Source organism: Pinus tabuliformis, chromosome 1_2 (genome assembly GCF_031772625.1).
Source record: "Pinus tabuliformis cultivar Carrire ecotype Pingquan chromosome 1_2, CPIR1, whole genome shotgun sequence".
In the NCBI taxonomy this organism is placed as follows: Eukaryota; Viridiplantae; Streptophyta; class Pinopsida; order Pinales; family Pinaceae; genus Pinus; species Pinus tabuliformis.
This window is the reverse complement of record NC_142298.1, coordinates 348,758,548-348,774,325: the sequence shown is the minus strand read 5'-3', so window position 1 is coordinate 348,774,325 and position 15,778 is coordinate 348,758,548. Positions and strand designations below refer to the sequence as shown.

General features: G+C 36.4%; 1 long non-coding RNA gene across 1 annotated transcript; it reads right to left on the bottom strand.

Annotated features, from left to right (window-relative positions):
• Positions 1 to 12,579: 12,579 nt before the first annotated feature.
• Positions 12,580 to 14,959, bottom strand: LOC149205805 (uncharacterized). Its single transcript, XR_016251896.1, has 3 exons — positions 14,648 to 14,959; positions 14,472 to 14,550; positions 12,580 to 12,892 (listed from the first exon to the last, which is right to left on the bottom strand). It is a non-coding gene; the product is annotated as an uncharacterized LOC149205805 (long non-coding RNA).
• Between the last annotated feature and the right edge of the window lie 819 nt (positions 14,960 to 15,778).

Here is a 15,778-nt window from a genome sequence, read left to right as displayed (position 1 = left end):
TGCACAGGAAATTCTTCCCTATGTTGTTTTCCTAGTGCACAACCTTCACATTCAAAGTGTTCACCCTTAATAATTGGAAGACCTTCTACCATCAATTACTTTTGTAGTAACATTAGGTCATTATGATTTAAGTGTCCATACCTTTGATGCCAAAGCTCTATAGTTGACATGCCTATTGATGCCAAAGCTTGATGCCCATTCTTCATTACATCTAACTTGTATAAGCCTCCAACTCTCATTCCTTTTGCAACAACCTTGTAGTTGTCTTGCACATCCTTTACCAAACAATGTGATTTCACAAATTCAACTTTTAAATGTTGATCTGTGATAGTAGAGACTGCAATTAAGTTCTTCTTTAATCCTGGAACATACACCACATTTTGAATTTGTTTTTCTTGTCCATTAGGCGTCATAACACTTATATCACCATATCCTTTAATTTCATGTGATCTATTATCTCCTAAATAGATGTGTCCACCATTATTAATCTCATGATAGGTATCAAACCAATCTCTTTTGCATGACATATGGATTGATGCACTAGAATCTATAAACCAAGCATTATCATCATTAGCTTTTGTTGATAAAGCAGCGTTGGACACAAACAATTTAAGATTGCTAAAGTCATGACCAATTGCTTCATCTCTATCATCATAATTTCCTGAATGCCTTCTTTGTTTAAATTGATCAGTCCTTCTTTTCATGCATTTCTTAGCAAAATGACCAGGTTTTCCACAGTAATAACACACATAATTTCTACTGGATTTGGAATTTGTCCTTGGTAAAGGTGTACCTTGAAATGATATTACCTGTGGCTTTTTGCTTTTATTTTTCTCTCACTATTTGCCTTTGAAGGACTGCTTCCCTTTGGCCATCAATGCCAAATCTGAATTGGGAGATTTCTATTTAAGGCTTCTTCTCCGCTCTTCTTCCTGCATAAGTATACCTGCCAACTCATCAAAAGTAGGAGCCTTCTCTCTAGCTGAAAGATCAGTGATAAACATTTGATATTCATGAAGCATTCCATTTAATGTCACAGTAACCAAGTCTGTACTAGATATTGATTCACCAATGTCACCTAATTTATCCTTTAGATCTTTAATTCTAGAAATAAAATTACTAACACTTTCATTTTCTTCCATCTTAATTGAAAGAAGCTTAGTCTTTAAATACAATATTTGATTTGTAGTCTTCGTCTCATACAAATTTTTGAGAGTGTCCCATGTCTCCTTGGATGTTTTGCACTCTCTAATGTGTGGAATAATGTTGTCCTTAACCGTCATCCACAAAAGCACCTTTGCTTTGTTTTCCCATCGCTCCCAATCTTGAATTGCAACATTTGTGGCTTGAGGGGACACTGGCTTGTCAGATAAATAAGATTTTGCCAATACATTAGCCATGTTACTTATTTTCGCCGTATCAATCACCAAAAAAAATTACTAATTTTCACAAATATAAACCTTCAAGCATAAATCATAAACTTTTATCCGATATTATTGAATAATATAGCTGCCCCCTTCTTTTTTTTAACACAATAGATCAAACTCCAAATTCAACACTCCAAAACTTCCAGAGAATTCAGAATATAAATCCACTCACGCACAATCTCACTACTCTTCAAATTTCAAACATGAAGCTTGGGTTAATAAAAATGAAAATCCATTCAAGATTTAACCCTTGCAATATATGATCACCAGCCAAGATCTGGGGCCAAGATTCCACTAGATTAGATTAAAAAAAAAAACAAAAAAACAAAAAAAAAAAACGCCAGCAGAATAGTTCTACAAAAGATCGAAAAAAAAATAGAGCACCATGCTTGCTTACTTTCAGCAGCCACTCACAACAAACACTCCACGTTCTGTCTCGGCATATTCATTGAATCTCTCAACTTGGATCAATCAAAACAACTAATTATTTTTAATTAAAGGTGTAAAGATATATTGAAGGAATAAAAGATTTAGTAAAATAAGGAAAGTTGGGAAGATAAAATGGATCACTTTTCGCAGGTTTTTATCAATCCGGTCAATACAATTCAAACGATAATTCCAATTTCAAAGAGTTAGACAAATAAACTGAATCCACAGCATGTTGCCGCTTTCTTGGTCAACATCTAGATCGTGGTCGAGGTGACTATGCCATATTGGCTGGCTTCAACATCTGTGCACAATCTGATTGAGCAAAATTGTGATTTTTGATTGTTTAAAATAGGTTGTGCCAATTATATAACTCAAACTTTTAATTTTAACATATTTCTACTAATTTCAATTTTTTTTTTTTTTTTAAATTATACCATATAAACTCCATGCCATTTCTCGAAATTTCAATCATAAAAAATTACAAAATAAAAAACAACTAAAATTTAATATATCAATATTCTTTTGAATAATTATAAAATAAAAATACATTTTTTTCTAATTTAACAATTTTATCAGCCTACAATATTTTAGATAATTACAAGCTAAAATAATTATAACAAAAATATATCCAAAATAAATGGATAATCAACCGAAAATAAGTGTAATTTCAATAGTCAAAATAACCATGCGTCGATAATATTCAAACAAGTAAACGTGGACAAACCGTCTCATCATCAAACAAAAAAACAATTAAAGACATCCTGGTAACTTCATAAATATTGATTCATTTGTTCTACGTCATTTTTTCCTCATTCAATCATTAGAAAAGCAACAAAAAGAAAGTCGCCCCAACTTTCCTGATCTCGTCTAGCTATTGTTGCAAGACAAAATCCAAGCTATTGCGCTATAACCAAATAGGGACATGACCCTTGAAAATTCAGAACTTGTCCACAACAATTCACGATTCAAGTTTTTTTCGACCATTGGTTTTTCTCAGACAAGTGTGGTAAACCACCCATTTGTATTTTTCCATTTACTTTTTTACACTTTAAATTTGTTAACTTTTGCAGTACTTCTATGGGGAATTCTATGCACTTACAGGGTTAAAATTCACTGATTTCCATGATTTAAATGGGTGTTTTCAGTTCTCATGCAGGGTTTGCGTTTGTTATTTCGCTTATAAATTTTGTTCACCTCGCTAGATTTCTTGATTAAATTCAGGAAGTTGCCTCAATTTTGTTTTTACGGACTGATGTGATTTGATTTCATTACACTCCTCAAGCACTAGTGTATTTTGGGCCCCATTGTGGTCAAATTTTAAACCCCTCCCCTTTTATTTTCTCGATTTTAAGAGAACAGTGTTCATAAACATTTTTTTAGTTTTCAAATGCCGGTTGATATCGCTCTGATATGGGAACATATCAGGACAAGGCTCAGGAACTGTGGCATATTCCGCTCGTCCCAGCATGACTGTCTTATATGGAGAAACTCAAATGGGATGGGTTCCATTCGGGTAAAAGACATTTATCAGAATTTGATTAGTGGTAATCAGTCCTCATGCAATATCTCCTTCCCGTGTATCTTCTGGAAATCTGGGTGTCCATCCAAAATGGTCTTTTTTGCATGGCTGTCAGGGAGAATTTAAAAAAGCGTGGATGGCAAGGTCCGGGTATTTGCCCCATTTGCAGATCAGCAGAGGAAGATAACTTTCACTTATTTCTAAATTGCAAGGGCTCTCGTCAATTATGGTTGCTCTTGGAGAAATGTTTTGGTATCCAGCACATGTCTCATGCTTCAATAAATGAAGCATTTCTATGGTGCAGCAAACAAAAAGATTCATGGAGATCAATTTTTATCATTACTTTCTGGTGCATTTGGAAGTGGCGAAACAACTATATTTTCAATGACAAAAGGGCCCCTTTTATGGAAATCTATTTCAACATTATTGCTCACTATGATGAAATCCCGCAATCCTCTCCCAAGCAAAAGGAGCAGGTTAGTAAAGATCTCTCACAGGAATCTTCTTCTTTGCCTAGGGCGTATTTCGATGGAGCTGAGCAGAATGGTTTATGTGGCTGTGGTTTTCATATTTTAGCAAATTAAGACAACCTTTATTCTATACATTGGAATGGGGGGAGGGGTACAAATATGTTGGCTGAGGCGATGGCTCTCGCAGGTCTCTTGAGCTTCTATCTCTTTTTAAATCTTCAAGATGTTTCTATCTTTGGAGACTCAAAAGTTTTGGTGGATTATGTCTCTGGGAAAAATTCCATCTCCAGGCCTCATCTAGTGGGGTGGCTAGATAGGATCAGTTTTTTTGGAACTCTTTAACAGGTGGCACAGTCAATTACATCTGCAGGGATCAAAATCAAAAGGCTGACTCCTTATCTAAAAAGGGTCTCCAAGCAGCTCCGGGGTTTTGGCATCTTCAGGTTTCCTCTGGGGGAAAAACCTTTCCCATACAGGAATTCTTCCCTCCTGACTTCTAGTTTCTCTATTGCAGATCGTTGGTTTCTCTCGGGTTTTCTCTTCTGTTTCATATTTCTCATGTCTTTTCTACTTTTGTTATATATGATGTTGTTTCTATGGTTCGTGTTTCTGCTTCGCAGGCTTCAACTTAATCTCACGACTCATCTTGGTCTCCTATGTTTCTCATCGGAAGCAGGCTGCGGGCTAATAGTCCAGATCTTGTTTTTGTTATCGCCTTCTCTTGATATGGTTTTATCATGGTGTGGATGTTTATGCTCTATCTCCAAGGTTTTTAAAGGCCCGATCTCGCTATTTCTAAATATGGCTCTTCTTCTATGCTGATTCAGATCTTTTGGGACATATTCTATGTTCAAATGAATGTACATTTTGACTCTTTTATATATCTTATATAAATACAATCATGCTTTTTCTGTCCTCAAAAAAAAAAAAATTAAAAATTAAAAATTTTCATGTCATTGGGGATTTCCTTTTCCCTATTTAAGCCTTTGATTTCTGACCTTGTTGATTTTTCAATACAGTGGAATTTTCATTGTTTTGTCACAAAAGGGCAATTTATAACACCCACTAAAAGCACTGCCAATCTGCGTGGAATCTTGCTTTGGGTTGATTAGGATTCCCCAATGTAGCAAGACACTGCATTTATGATATATTTCTTTACACAAACACTAAACCTCATCTGCGTCGATCACAAAACGTGAGCTCCCTCCCATTGTTGACAAACCCTCAAGAGTTTCAACAACATTTGCAGAGGATTTGGATAATTTTAGATATGACCAAAATCTACAATATATGTTTGATATTAAAATTGTGAGTTGTCTATAGTGTGAATTTTTGGAGTTTCTAGTGTCAGAATCCGGTGAAAATTTTGATGTGAAATTTTTATTTGTATTATTTAAACTAGTTTTTTTTTACTGTATATAGATTCAGCACCATGAAAAACCCCTAAAACACTTCTATTGTGCAGGGTTTACCAATCAATTTTGTGATTTCAATGAATTCCTGACAAATTTTAAAAAATTTACACAGGAAAAATCTACTAGAAAAACTTCCAAAAAATCGCAAAACAAATTCTTAAAATTAGAGCCTTGCTAACTTATCAAAGAAATTTAACCAAAAAGGAACTGGTGAGCCGAATTCAAGCTTGGAGATCTTGGAACTAGTGAGCTGAGCGTTGGTCCTGTTGAATGCCACTTCAAAGCAAGTGGTGTTTTTGTGGCCTTCGTAGAATACCGACAGGGCACCCGTACAGAGTTTCGGTCCCGAGTACGAAACGATGAGAATGTTGTTATCAAGACAATATACGTTAGATTTTGTTTTCAAATCTATGGTGTCTGATGACGCGTGGCCAAAGTGAAGGGAATCCCTATGTCTGACATATGCTCAACAGTGAACAATTATACGTGGTCAACAATTGTTGGAAGAATGAAGACGAAAACGAGTTTCTTTGATTGGGTAAATCTGTAAAGCCAAACTCAAGCTATGAACATCTTCCCTGTAATTATTATAACTAGTAAAGTTAATCACCATAAATAATCATAACAGATAATTGAATTTTTAAGTGAACATATAGTTTATGAACAAATGTAAATTAATGTGAATTAATAATCATAACAGATAATTGAATTTTTAAGTGAACATATAGTTTATGAACAAATGTAAATTAATGTGAATTTCTAAGTGAACATATAGTTTATAAAACAATGTAAATTACTATGACTTTCTGAGGTTGTAGAAGGTCTAAATTTTCTTTTAAAGTCGATTCTCTACTTTAATAAAATTGGTTTAAAAAAACGAAAGTGTTACCATTTTTGTGTCTTAAACATATTTTTATTTTTTAAATTTTAATTTTTGAAATTTTACATTTATAAGCATGGTTGTAATATTATATAATATATTATAAGATATTTATAATAATAATATATGATAATAATATTTTAACACTAAAGCTTTCTTGCTCGGCTCTCGCTCTGCATCCTGCGGAACCTGAACACTGCGCGTGCACCTGCTCTCTGCATATTCCGATCCCCATGGACGGATTCGCCGAGGGCTCTTCCTTCTCGCTACGGTCGGCTAGGGTTTGATCTGCTGGCTCTCCATGGAGGAGCCGACTCCCCCTGGGGTCTTCCTCCCCTTCTCCGCCTTCCGCCGCTGAAGCTTTCAGATCCTTGCTGGCCTCTCTGCCCAAGAAGAGAGTTGTGGAAGCTGCCAAGTTCGTGAAAAAGCTAGAAGATATCCCCAAGATCGCCCTTCCTCCTGAAGGTCTGATTCAAGTAGCATTATCTCTGGTGGATCGTGCTCTGGTCGATCAGTTTACAGGTCTCTGGCCTTCCCCGAAATCAACAGAGAACTGGGTTGCTAGGAACTGGGCTCCACTGATAAAGAACAAGGTAACCTCTTACTTCCTCAGAAGAGGATATTTCTTATTTGAATTTACAGAAAAAGAAGATAAGGATCTCATCTTCAGAAATGGCCCCTACTTCATGGGCCCTCAAGGGTTGTATTTAAATAAATGGATGCTAAACTTCGATTCGGCGGTGGATGTGCCTTCTGTGGTCCCAATGTGGGTAAGGCTCCCTAATCTCCCTGTTCATTGCTGGAATTAGGACTCTTAGAAACATATTGGAAACGCTCTTGGGAAATTCATAGACAAGGCCAACAACAAAGATCAGTACGACTGCGCCAGAATTTGTGTGGAGGTAGATCTGGAGGTTGGATTACCAGAGGCCATCAAAATAAGGGTAGGTCCTTGGACGCATGTTCAGAAATTGGACTATGAGCAACTGCCATTCAAATGCCGGAAGTGCCAAGTCTACGGACACTTCGTCAGAGATTGCCCAACCAAAGGGGTAGAAGAAAAAGGGAAGGATGAAGGATGGAATCAGGCAAAAAGATCCAAAACTTCACTAAGGAAAAATGCACATGTTAATGCTAGAGCCCCCCAAGCGAGATCTGTTTGGAATCCACCCTTAGAAAGCCAAGGGAACAAATTTGAGATCTTTGGATCTGAAATCATGAATACGCAGGAGACATAAATTCCGAAAGAAGTCTCTCCGACTAAATCCATAAGCGTACCCGAGAGATCCAAAGGGAAGATGTCAGAAGAAGAAGAGGAAACTCAAGAGTCTGAGGAATCGGAGGAAGAAGGGGAAATAGGGGAATCACAGTCTACCCCCAGAAGATCTACGAGAGGACAGATGTCAACAAAGGAAAAAAGAGATCAAGAAACATACAAAGACAAGCTTCAGGGAAACCAGCCAACGCTAGAGAAACTCCTAGCAAAAACCCCAAAGATGAAGAGGATCCAAACCCAGAGCTCCAAAGGAGCTCACCACAGCAAAAGTAAATGATGAAGATAGTCTCCTGGAATTGTAGGGGAATGGGCTCCAAAGCCACGGAAGAAGCTATGAATAGTCTAATAAGACTGGAAGTCCCGAACATTCTTCTCATCCAGGAGACTAAATTTAAGGACTCAGTCTTCCTCCAAGCAAGTAGAAAATTTTGGAAAAAAGACGAAGCGCAAGCAACCTCTGCCCGTGGAGCATCAGGAGGACTTGGGTCGCTCTGGAATCCAAATAAGTTCTCTCTAATCTCTGAGTCCCTGAATCCCAATTGGATTTTGTTAAAATTACAACACCTAGAATCTAAGGAAATTATTTTCCTGGTCAATGTATATGCTCCTAACAATGCAGGTGAAAAAAAATTATGTTGGGACTCCATCAAAAACTTGGCAGATCTAGAAAATTTGGAGAACATAATCATAGCCGGAGACGTGAACCTCACCCTCCTCTCGTCAGAAAAAAGAGGAGGCAATATTGTTAGAGATCCGACAAAAGAATCAGTGGAAGATCTCATGCAAGATTGGGATTTGATAGAAATTAAGCTGGCTATTGGCAAGTACACGTGGTCAAACAAAAGGGTTGGTCTGGGTCACATAGCGGCAAGACTGGACAGATTCTTGGTGCAAAGTTCCTTTCTACTTCTTGGATTAGAAGCCAGATCGCATATCCTTCACAGCAGCATATCGGACCACAAGCCCATCAGCCTTGTGTTGTTGACCCCCAAGGATCTGGGACCTATACCTTTCATATTCACCCCCCTGTGGATCAAAGAAAAGGATTTCATGGAAAAGATCAGAGACTGCTGGAAAAAGCCAGTCAAGGGATCAACGTTTTTTGTGTGGGAGGAAAAACTCAGAAGAGTTAAAAGCATGCTGAAAAATTGGGCCAAGACCCTGCCAAATCCTGCAGCAGAAAGGAAAAAAATTCAAAGCGAGTTAGAAAGACAACACCTTCATATTGAAACAGCTGAAATCACTAAGGATGAGTTGGAAAAGGAGGCCAAACTTCAGCAAAGCTTCCACAAGGCCTGTCTGGCAGAGGAAGAATACTAGAGGCTCAAGTCCAGGAGCCTCTGGCTCAAATCTGGAGACAAAAACTCCTCCTTTTTCCACAAACAAGCCCAAGCCAGGAAAGGCCGCAACTCCATCAGCGAAATAAAAGAAGACAACCACGTTTTGAAGGATTTTACCAGCATAAAAAAGGCAGCTTCAGATCATTTTGAACAGCTGTATAGAGAAGAACCAGGAGCTGATTTAAACGCTGCCCTGTTGGACGCAGTCCCTAACATGATCACCTCTAAAATGAATCAGACTCTTGAAGCCAAAATCACGCAAAAGGAAGTTAAGGAAGCTCTCTTCGCAATGGATCCCGATAAAGCCCCGGGACCAGACGGTTTCACGCCCAGGTTTCTCCAGGCCTGTTGGCAGATTGTAGAGAAGGAATTCTACAAAATGATACAGAAATCTCAAGACTGCCAGAAGATCGGTGGCTGTACAAACTCAACCTTTCTGGCCCTCATTCCCAAAGAGAAAGGAGCAAACTCTTTCAGCAGATTTCGCCCAATTTCCTTATGCAATATTGGGTACAAAGTAATAACTAAAGTGATAGCCAACAGGTTGAAAATAATTCTCCCCAAAATCATCCCGAACATTCAAGGAGGATTTATCCATGGCAGGCAATTGGTGGACAATGGGAGCCAAAATAATTTGGAAAATCATAGCTCCAAATCTTGGCTGGGTGCAAATTGCATTGTGGAGGAAGTACTTCAGAGGACCGAGAACTAGATGTCTAGATCAGCCCAAGAACAAATTCAACTCTCCTTTCAGCAGGTTCATCAGCAGAACCAGTTCGTTGATAAGGAACCATGCATTCTGGATACCAGGCAATGGAAAGCGCATACATATTTGGAATGACAGCATCCTAAATAGACCCCCGCTGGCAGAATCAAAGAGCATGCCTGAATTGCAGCGCTGGATGTCAGAGGCCAGCATAAACTCATTGTGGGATCTTTCAACTTGGAAGGACAATGCGTGGTTGGGTTGGAAGCAGCTCGCAGTTCCATCCAATCTACGCCCTGACCTGAAAACGCTAATCACGCATTTGCATGGGCTCGCTCCAACTCAAGCAAACAAGCATGACGTGAGAGGCTGGGGAACAAGTCGAACAGGTTACTCAGTAGCCCAGGGCTATGTCAAATGCCTTGAGAGGCCCCACGTGCCTCCCAACCCTGCTCCCTGGATTGGCATTTGGAGAATTCCTTCAATCCCCAAGGTTGATCACTTCTGCTGGCTCCTCTGCCACCAGAAAATTCTGACTGAAGACAGGCTTCAGAAAAGGGGCTTCTATGGGCCGTCTAGATGCTCTCTTTGTAAGGAAAATTCAGAATCTACTCTCCACATCATGATTGAATGCAGATTCGCAGCCTCCATATGGCAGGAGCTTCTTGTCTCCTGGAAACATAAATTCACCTTCCCATCATCAGTCTCGGAATTATTTGCGAGCTGGATGGCCAAATACCCAGGCTATTCTCCAAAAAATAAAACAGTTAGGTCAGCATGGAGTGCTTTACCAAAATTCATCAGCTGGCAAGTCTGGCTGGAAAGGAACCGAAGGATTTTTCGAAATAAGGAACAAGACTTCAGATTAGTGGCTAACGCAGCAAAATGTCAGCTAGTTGAGTGGCTGGAAGATAAAGGGGATGACACAAATTTAAGCCAGCAGGACATAGAGCTGGGAACTGCTCTCAACTTCAAATTTCCAAAAGCAAACAGCTCTCCTTCTCCTTGCAAAGATTGGCAAGTCAGAAAAAATGAAAACGAATTTCAAATTTGGATGTCCAATCAAACTCTTCCATCTCTTTTCTTCGATGGGGCTGCTAAAGGGAACCCAGGTACTGCGGGAGCCGGAGGTATTATCATAAATCCAGATGGAACAGCTGTGCATAGATTCGCTTGGGGATTAGGCCACTCCACAAGCATACAAGCTGAAGCGATGGCCCTCTTCCAAGGAACCAAATTCCTCAAAGAACTGGGCTACAAGGAGGCAAATGTCTTCGGAGACTCCCAGGTGATCATCCAAGCTTTGGCGAACAATTCCAACTCAGCGGACCTGCAACTTGCAAGGATAATTTCAAGGATCAAAGGTATGACAAAGTCCATGAAGCTGAAGTACTTCCATGTTTTGAGAACGAACAACAAAGAAGCAGACAATGAGGCAAACAAGGCACCTCAGTTAGACGTCAGTTCCCTTCTCAGAGACAATGAAATTCTTTGGGACCCAATTCCCTAAAGTGTTCCCTTCTCAGAGACAATGAAATTCTTTGGGACCCAATTCCCTAAAGTGTAATGTGTTTTTGTCTCCTTCTTTATCAGTTTGTTTGTACCTTCCACCTCAGGAAATTAGCAGCAAAAGTACACTATGTTTAATGTAAAAGGAAATTAGCAGCAGAAGTACACTATGTTTAATGTAAAAAGAAGACACTGTTAAGAGTAGGTGGCATAGTTCGCTCGCTGAAAAGTCACGCTGAAATCTACCCCTTCTTTTGTAACCGAATTTGTGGCTCTTGGCCGCCCAGTTAATGAAATCTCATAACCGTTTCTGTATTAAAAATAAAAAAATAAAAAAATAATTTTAACACAAAATTATATATATTAATATTATTTTTTAATAGATTTGTAATAATATTTATTTTTTAATAGATTTGTAATAATATTAACATAAATCAATAATATGACAAAATATTTAGATGCAAAAGTATTATATATGCATACATGTTAACCCCCAAAATTATTTATTGCAAAATATATTTTAAAATTTAAAATATAAATAACGGATTAATTAATAAACTAAATATAACTTCAAAACACTTTAAATTTTTTTCTCAAACTATATTTGAAGTATTAATTAAACTTCAAAACAATTTAAATTTTTGAAACACTAAAACTTCAAAACACTTTAAATTTTTTTCTCAAACTATGTTTGAAGTATTATTTTTTCTCAAACTATATTTGAAGTATTTAATTATTTGAAGTATTAATTAAACTTCAAAACACTATAAATTTTCTTTTATCTCAAACTATATATGCATATATGTTAACTGCCAAAATTATTTTGAAATATTAATTAAACTTCAACATACTTTAATTTGAAGTATTAATTAAACTTCAAAACACTTTAAATTTTTTTCTCAAACTATATATGCATACATGTTAACCGCCAAAATTATTTATTGCAAAATATATTTTAAAATTTAAAATTTAAATAACAGATTAATTAATAAACCAAATATAACTTCAAAACACTTTAAATTTCTCAAACTATATATGCATACATGTTAACCGCCAAAATTATTTATTGCAAAATATATTTTAAAATTTAAAATTTAAATAAGAGATTAATTAATAAACCAAAAATAACACTATATTTGAAGTATTAATTAAACTTCAAAACACTAATTTTTTTTCTCGGAGTATTTAGTTATTTGAAGTATTAATTAAACTTAAAAACACTTTAAATTTTTTCCTCAAACTATATTTGAAGTATTAATTAAACTTCAAAACACTTTAAATTTTTTTCTCAAACTATATTTTAAGTATTAATTAAAAGATTAATTGAGTGAAGTTCCAAAAAAAATATCTCCTTCATTTAAAATTCATTATTTGTTTTTATATTCATGTGCTATTTAGTTTAATAACATAGCAATTAAAAATAAATCGATTCCGAAGAAAATCTTTGAAATTTCATTTAAAATGCTTTGTTCACTTCAAAGTTCATCTCACAATTAGTTTAACAACCTGTGAAGTCGGTGGTGAAAAAACTGAATCTACTCTCCAGTAATTACTTTAAAATATTACTTGTGGTGAAAAAACTGAATCTACTCTCCAGTAATTACTTTAAAGTATTACTTGTTGCATTATATCCGTCCCTATTACATTTTATGCTAATGCTCCCTTCCCCACTCTAAAATAACACAACGAATTCCACCCCACTCTAATATAACACAACGAATTCCACCCCACTCTAAAATAACACAACGAATTCCAGAATCACCTCAAACCATGTCAGTAAACTCAATTTGAAGTATATATAAAACATTTTGCACGCCCTTGGACACCATGTTCATCCCTATGGGAGGGATCTCGAGTGGAACAAAAAATTGCCATGTACGATCTTGAGTGGAACAAAAAATTCCCATGTACAGATTCCTCTCTGCAAGTGAATGTATGGTGACTATTCAATGTAGGGTGACTATTCGAAATTGGTAAAAATTTTGAAAAATTCTCAATGTAAAATAAATTATAAATACATTGTTCCATGAAAACTTGGGAAAAATTTCTATCAAGATAACTTCAAACATAGCTGCAAATTTTGGCCAAATTTATAAGAGTTGGGTTCCAAAATATAGTAATTTGTTTCCAAATATTTACAGAGAGCATTAGAAATTTATAAGAGTTGGGTTCCAAAATATAGTAATTTGTTTCCAAATATTTATATAGAACATTAGAAATTGTTCTCAAACCAAATATTTACAGAGAGCATTAGAAATTGAAACATTCATGGTATCTAGAGACTAAAAATTAGCCTAGAGTATCTAGAGACTAAAAATTTAGAGTGAAACTATCAAAATATATAGAGACTGAAAATTAACCTAGAGTGAAACTATCAAAATATATAAAAACAAAAATTAGCAGAGTGAAACTATCAAAATATATAAAAACAATAGAAGAATGAAAGTCATCCCGACATTCATATACACTAATTTGCTCCCTAAACAAACCCGGGCAACAGAAAGGAAAATATTCAGAATCGTCTGTGAGAATTAAGTAATAAATAAAAACAATAAAAGAATGAAAGTCATCCTGACATTGATATACAATAATTTGCTCCCTAAACAAACCCGGGCAACAGAAGGAAAATATTCAGAATCGTCTGTGGGAATTAAGTAATAAATAATAAATGAGAAATCAAGTAATAAATAATAAATGGAATAGAATCTTCTGTAGAAATTAAGTTATAAAGGGAAAACTGGAAAACTGGAAAATGTTGAGAATCCTCTATAGGAATTAAGAAATAACCGAGGAAAGTTGAAAATAGTGAGAATCTTCTGTTGGAATTAAGTAATAATAGCCGAGGAAAATTGAAAATAGTGAGAATCTTCTATTGGAATTAAGTAATAATGGGGAAAGTTGAGTCCATAAGGGGTGGAAAAGCTTTCCACCTGTCAAAGGGATGTCTTCTTTGCACTTCCTCTTCCTCTTCAAATAAATCATACCTGCTTTAAAATAAATTCATCCATAATCAGATTTTAACAACCAATGGAGAAGAGCAGGACTCCTTTAAAGATACAAAGTGAGAAGGAATGTTTATTCGTCACTGAGGTTAGCGCCAGATTCTGTTAAGTTTTCTTTCTTAACTTGTTTGTTCAGTTTTCTTTCTTAACTTGTTAGTTAACTTGTGCTAACAGAGACTGGTCAGAGTAAAAGTGAAATTAGTTGACCGTAAAATCCCCAAATTTTTAATGAGTTGAGGGTAACCTTGTTGGAAACTATCTAACCCCAAAATCCCCAAATTTTTAATGAGTTGAGGGTAACCTTGTTGGAAACTATCTAACCCCGGAACCATTGCCTGTGGATAACAAACTTGCCAAAAAAAACTTGAAAAAGAAAATCATAAGAGAAGAATCCAGTACAATATAAACAAAATTGAACCAAAAATCAACGAGTCAAAGGAACAAACCCATACAAAATAATTCAAAAAACACTAATTGGTGGGGTATGAGGTAGCTAACCTTGCCATACCCTAAGTTGGCTCAGAATGAAAGCGGATGAAAACTATAACCCCGAGACCATTTCCTGTGGATAACAAACCTGCCACAGAGAAGATTGAAGAAAAAACATAGGAAGATAATCCAGTGCAATATAAGCAAAATTTAACAACCAAAAACCAAATAGAGTTAGAGATTACTTGTTTTCTTTTGTTCGCCATTCAAATATCAGAGTTAGAATCGGGAATCATTCAAACGAAACAAACCACGAATAAGTCATATAGAGCCATTGAAGGCTAAATTGGGATCAGCCATGGTCATAGGCGATTTTCCTCTTGGTTACAGAGCAGAGTGGCGGCAAAGAAAAACCCAAATAGCAAAAAAGAGTTTGAAACAATAGTAGCATACCCTTTTCCCGCAAACCCTAAGCCTTCATACAGTTGGATCACTTTGGATGATCCTTCGTATTCAACCCAACATCACGTGATGAGCAGTGAAGTGGACGCACGTGTCTAGGATCATATTACAACTGTCATAAATTAAGTAAATGAAGGAGTCAGTTAAACAACTGTCATAAATTAAGTAAATGAAGGATTCCGCTAACAATTTAAACAAGATGTGGATCCAACGGTGGAGGACATCTGAATCATCTAACATCAAATCAATGGACAATAGCGAAGACAGCAAAACAAAAGGGAAATTCATTTCAAAGGGGAACGCCTTACGGCGTAACTAGTGGCTAGAAATAACTAGTGGCTAGAAAACTAGTGAGGGTGGTTGTCCTCAGTTGGCCGGTGGCATACATGGTTTATGGGAGTGGTGGATTCTAAGTGAGTAGTGCCTCACATTGCTTTGTGAGTGGTATCTTGCACACTGGTAGTGCTTAGTGATACAAATGTAAAGGAATTTTATTATAATAGAAGAAGACAAGAGAAGAGCAATCCAATTGTGGTTTTCTCCCTTGTGGTTTCCACCTTACACCTGGTGTCTCTATGTGTGATTGTTCTTTGATGTGTTGTTGATATCATGTTTATGTGTAATGATATGTTGCATATGGTTTATGATTATTTTCTTATGTAGTAGCTTCTCATGTGGTACTTGCTCATATACTATGCCGCTAATGAGTAGATGAATTGGGGTTTATGATAAGAAAGGAAAAAATTGGTAAAATTGATAATAAGGAATGATATGGATTCACCCCCTCCCTCTCAGTATTGTTTAAAGTTACTAAAAAGTGGTATCAAAGTAGGAACCTTGGTTGCAACTTGATCACCGGAGAGTAGATCCGGGTAGATTTGGTGAAATTTTTCCAAAAAAAAAAATCGAATGTA